This window comes from Nicotiana tomentosiformis, chromosome 5, assembly GCF_000390325.3.
Source record: "Nicotiana tomentosiformis chromosome 5, ASM39032v3, whole genome shotgun sequence".
In the NCBI taxonomy this organism is placed as follows: domain Eukaryota; kingdom Viridiplantae; phylum Streptophyta; class Magnoliopsida; order Solanales; family Solanaceae; genus Nicotiana; species Nicotiana tomentosiformis.
In genome coordinates, this window is record NC_090816.1 from 85,666,130 (window position 1) to 85,672,471 (window position 6,342).

Consider the following 6,342-nt stretch of genomic DNA (forward strand, 5'->3'; position numbering starts at 1 on the left):
TGGTGATCTTACATGCAAAAGTGTTATTGATGATTATGCTGTGTTGTGGCACAAATGACTAGGGCATGCAAGCTTTTATTTGCTAAACAAGCTGATTAAGAAGGACTTGGTTCGTGGGTTACACAAGTCAAAATTCAAGGATCACAAAGTGTGTGATGTGTGTGTAAAAGGGAAGCAAGTTAGGCCCTCGTTTAAATCAAAGAAGAAGTGATCACCTCAAGGTCATTGGAGTTTTTTCATATGGACTTTGTAACCTCTAAGGATACCCAACTGAGGAGGAAATAAGTACATCTTTGTGATTGTTGATGACTATTCCAGATTTATATGGACTTTGTTTCTAAGGACCAAGGATGAAACCTTTCCATTATTTGTTGCTTTTGAGAAGCAGATTCAAGTGAAGATAGGCTATAATATTGTGTGTATCAAATCTGATCATGGCACCGAGTTTGACAATGCCAAGTTTGATGAATTTTGTATTTAAAATGGCATAAGTCTTAACTTTTCTCTTTCTAGAACACCTCAACAAAATGGTGTATTGGAAAGAAAAAATAGGACTCTTGAGGATATGGCTAGAATAATATTGATTGATAGTGGCGTGCAAAAGAGTTTATGGGTTGAAGCAGTTAACAATGCCTATTATTTGATTAACAGATGCATGATCAGGTCCCTACTTGACAAAACTCCTTATGAATTGCTTAATGGGAGAAAACCAAAGCTGACTTACCTAAGGGCATTTGGATGTAAATGCTTTGTTCTCAACAATGGTAAGGAAGCATTGGGAAAATTTTCTTAGTTGCTCTTCTCAAAGCAAGGCATACAAAGTCTACAGTAAAAGGACTCAATGTGTAGAGGAAAGTGTGCATGTGATCTTTGATGAATCTCACCACCTAAGTTAGAAGAATTCACAAGATAAGGATGATCAAGATGAAGACTTCTCAAAGGTTACTAGAGAATCCATAGATATGGCAAATGGGAAGACTGATCTAATGAGTCAAGTTAAGGAGAGTGGTGAAGAAGATGAAGCAGAACCTCCAACAGAAATCGAGGAACCTGGTCCTCCTATTACTGCAACTGAAGCTGAGCATAGAGTTATTAATGCTATATCAGATACTCCTGATGCAAGACAAATGAGTGAAATTAACACTTCCGTTGATGCCAATGATGGTTCAAATATAGAGGAACTTGTTCCCTCGCACTCTGAAGTTCAAGTATCAAACTGGAAGCACCGGAGCTCACATCGGCTTCAAAATGTGATCATACGTTTGGACTCTGGTATTTAAACTAGATCGAAGGCAAGAAACATATTTTCCTTCTCAGCTTCCTATCTCAAATCAAGCCTAGAAACGTCAAGGAAGTATTAAAAGATGCTGACTAGATAGATGCTATGCAAGAAGAGCTACATCTGTTTGAGAGAAACAAAGTGCAGCACCTGGTTCCCAAACCCTCAGGCAGAATTATGATTAGAACCGGGTGGGTATTAAAAATAACCTTAATGAGTTTGGAAATACAATAAGAAACTAAGCTAGGTTGGTGATCCACGGTTATAATCAAGGAGAAGGAATTGACTATGACGAGACATTCACTCATATTGCTCGAATGGAAGCCATCAGAATTCTCATAGCTTTTGCATCTCATATGGAATTCAAATTGTTCCAAATGGATGTTAAAAGTGTATTTCTAAATGGATATTTAAAGGAGGAAGCATTTGTCAAGCAACCACCTAGCTTTGAATGTCATGAACATCCTGAACATGTCTTCAAGCTTGATAAAACTTTATATGGTTTGAAGCAAGTCCCTCGTGCATGGTATGAGAAATTAACTAAGTTCCTTCTTGAGAATGACTTTACTAGAGGAAAAATTTACAATACTATATTTTTGAACATATGAGGGAGAAATTTGTTGATTGTGCAAGTCTATGTTGATGATATCATATTTGGTACAACATATGACTTTTTTGCGAGGAGTTTGCAAAGCTCATGGGAAGTGAATTCAAAATGAGCATGATGGGGGAGTTGAACTGTTTTCTTGGGTTACAAGTGAAGCAAACCTCAAAATTTACTATGATAAGTCAACAAAAATACATCAAGGAGATGTTAAAAAGATTTGAGATGGAAAGCTCAAGGACGATTGATAATCCCATTGCAACTGATGTTCGCCTGGACATGGACGAACCTGGTTCTCCTGTCAATGAAACTATGTATAGGGGTAGTCATTGGATCTCTTCTATACCTGACTGCCAGCAGACCTGACATTGTGTTTAGTGTTGGATTGTGTGCTAGATTTCAATCAATTCCAAAAGAATCTCATTTGAAGGCTGCCAAGAAAATCCTGAGGTATCTCAAGGGAACGCAGGACCTGGTCCTCTTCTATCCCTCATATGATAACTTTGATCTAGTTGGATATGCTGATTCTAATTATGCTGGATACTTAGTGGACAAAAAGATTATCTCTGGAATGGCACATCTTTTGGGGTCATGCTTGATCTCATTGGGTATTAAGAAACAAAACTCAGTGGCTCTTTCCACTACTGAAGCTAAATATGTGGCTGCTGCTTCTTGTTATGCCCAACTGCTATGGATCAAGCAACAACTAGAAGATTTAAGTGTGCTTACAGATTATGTGTCATTATTGTGTGATAACACAAGTGCCCTTAACATGGTAAAGATCCCGGTACATCACAAAAGGACAAAGTATATTGATATGTGTCATCACTTTTTAAGGGATAATGTTGAAAATGGGCTTATTTCTATGAAGTTTTGTAAGACAGAGAACCAAGTAGCAGATATCTTCGTCAAGGCACTGAGCAGAGAATATTTTGAAAGAAATCGTTTGGAGCTAGGGTGGATCAAGCTTAATTAAGAACCTGGTCCCTTGATGATTGGCTATGAAAGAATAGAAAAGTACAATGCTAAAAAGTATTTTTAGCGACATCTATCTCAAATATATACTACTATAGGTAGAGACGCATGGCAAATTCAGGACGGACAACTAACAATTGGCATTGCTAATATCTAGAAGTTATTGCTCATATTTTCAAAAATTGTCAAGGAGCCTGGTTACTATGACTCAGGTTAGTAGTTTCTTTTACACTTATATGCATTTTGAATTGCTAGGGTGCCACGTCATTATTTTGTTTTCGCTTCTTTTGATGCCTCCTTAAGCCCAAATGTTGCATTCGTTCTAAATCGACCCGACGACCCGTCTCCTCTCCTTCATGCCCCTTTTTAACCGGTTCCCCTTTTTATTTTATATACCCAATAGTTAATCTCTTTCCCCACTTTCAACATTGAACAATCTCTCTCCTCTCTCAAACCCTCTTTTTCGTATCTTCTTACTTCAAAAATCGAACATGTCTCAACAAGATGCTACATCTCCTAAAATAACTGAAGCCAACCCTGCACCTTCTCCATATAAAGTCGTGCCTTAATCTGGATCTGGGCCATATTCTTCACCCACATAAGTGCTAATTTTAAACCAACCTAACCCCAAAACCATCTGGTTTTGGCCCCCATCGCAACCGTAAAAATCAAATTCCTAAAAAGTTTGTTTCTTCTCCATCTCCATTTGCTCCTACCAAAAGAGTGGACTCCGAGCAAACGATGTCCACTTCTCAATATATTCAAACTACAGAAGAAATTATGGAAGGGGATGAAGGCGTTGAAGTCTCGAATCTGCGTGTTGTGACATAGGAAGTAAGTTTGAACGAAGAGTTAGGTTCCCATATTGCTGAGGGGTCACAAGCATATGAAATTTAAGAGGTTCAAAGTGTTGAAGGGGTTGTTCCTACATCAGATAATATTCTATCACTTTCTATTGTTACAGAAGTTTTGGGTATGGACGGTGAGAAAACTATGAGCGATACACTTAAAAGGGGCTCTACTTGTCCTGAAAAGGAGCCTGCTGCTGTGGAGAAGTTGGTTAGGGAGTCTATGATTGATGATGTTGGTGCAGAGATGCAAGGGGAACCACTGTGTCATAGGAGAGAATAGGGTGAGGGGGAACAAGTGCTTCACGGGGAACAAGTGCATGTCAATAATACAGGAGAACCTACAGAGGGACCTACCCAATGGGAGTTTTTTGCTCCTACTTGGTATAAAACTCCAAGTTCTACAAGATCCCCCTCTGGACAGTGCTGACACACCCCTATTTGATTCCCCTATTCCTGTTCCCTTAGAGATTGAGTATCATACAATGAAATTTGTATCTGAATGTAACTCTGTTGAGAGTGAGGAAGATCTTGATGACCTACCTATGATAAATTACTTGGCTGCTAGGGGTAAGGGAAAAGCCACAACAAATACTGTTCCAAAATGCCCTACCACTAGGCTGTAGAGCAAGGTTGTCCTTGACAATGCTTTGAAGGCGAACAAGGAGAAAAAGAAGAGAATGTAGTTTGTGAAGAGTAGACTGATTAATGAGGAGGATGTTCCTCCTACTTATGTAGTTGAGGTAGATGATGAGGAGACTGTTAAGGAAACAGCTCCTCTTGTTAGGAAAAACTGCAAGAAAACCATTGCAACTAAACGAAAGAAGCTGGTGACTGAAAAAGAAGTTGTGAGTTACCAGGATGATGATTTAGATATGAAAGAAAGAGTGGAAGGAGGGAAAGAGGAAAAGATGAAGCCTCTGAGAAAGAGTACTAGTAAGGAACATGGTTCCTCCAAAAGACCAAGGGTAGAATTGTCTGAGTTAGAGAGAAGGAAAAATCTCAAGAAACAAAACGTTATGTGGGGTCGAGTATTTGACCCTGAGATTATTGAACAACCAGGCATGAGACAACTTGTAGAGATTGTTGAATTCCAGAAATGGACACTTCTCTTTGAGATTCCTAATCCAAAAGTTTATGAATATGAAGTAAGTAGCTTCTACGCTTGCATGTCTGTAGTGGATGGGGACACAATCTGTCTGAAGGTGAATGGAAAAGACTTTGTTATGGATGAGAACTTGCTGGATGAGATTCTTGATATATCTAGTGTTGGACGTAAAACTGTGGAGGGAACCTATTCCCCTGATTTTAAGAAATTGATCATCAAGCAGTAAGCGGTTATGTTGAGGGAGAGAGTGTACAAGAAGGCTCTTCAGCCACAATACCAGCTGTTGTTTGAGCTGGTGAACAAGGTGCTGCTGCCTAGGGCTGAGAGACGGTCTATCACCTCTATCGTGGACCTGGTTCTCTTAGAAGCACTGGCATCCTTCTCATCCATTAATCTGCCTGGTATTATGATTGAACACATGCGGAAGGTAGCAGACTTTAAGGATGATAATCATAGTCTTTCTTATAGGTTACACCTTACCAAAGTCTTTGATTGATTTAGGGTTCTATTGGGAATGACGTCTATGGGAACTAGAAAGCAGATGTTCACCGTGATTACCCTGGAGGAGTGCGAGTATGTAATGAAGAAGGGAGGATTGGGGAGCAAAACTCAACCATCTCTCAACTGATAGATGCAGAGGAGGTTGCAAATGAAGAGATCAAGTGCCTGAAGGCTGATAATGCCATTCTTCAGTCCAAGCTTACTCAGGCCAGCAAAGGAACCTCGTTCCAGTAGCTCTCAAGGAGAAGAAATTTCCCACTTGAAGGCTGAGAATTCTGAGTTGAAGAAACAGGTTGAGAACCTGAAGGAGCAGCTGATATCTGATCACAGGGGTGCAAATGAATGAGTGGATCGACTCCTCAAAGCCTTTGCTTCCTAATCCTTCATGTCCCCCATCCACTATCCCTTGTTTTGGACCCCTTCACAGTCCTCTCCTAATATTGTCCTTTTGTTGATCCTACTCTGTGACTGTGGTACTTTAGTTTTTTTATTTGTAATATTTGTGTGAATGGTACTGCTACTCCTATATTTTTTCTTTTCTTATAATTAATGGGCATGACTATCTATTTTGTGAAATGTTAATCTCTTATGTTCTATTTTTAATCATGTTGTGTGCACACAAGTGGTATGAGTTAATGTTGCTGGAGTTCTTTTTGTATACGCTTATTTTTCTTTTCTTTTCAATGATGCTAAAAGGGGAAAGTTAATCAGGTACCAGGAAACTGGTTCTCAGGGGGAAGACGTCTGATTGGTAGGAGGAACAATGTGAGAATCTGGTTCTCAAAGGGGATATCAATTCTGAGTTTGTTATCATCAAAAAGGGAAAAACTGATAAGTTATGCGAATATGGTTTTGATAATTTTTCAAACTTTGTGAAGGAATTAGATAGGAACCTGATACAATCAGTTCCCTTGCGCTTATTGTAACTACTCAGATGTCTGGCGTAATTCTCAAGAAAATCGTATAAGTAGACAACAAAGGGAACATATAGGATCAGCTCCTCAAGTTGTCGTACAAGTAAACATTA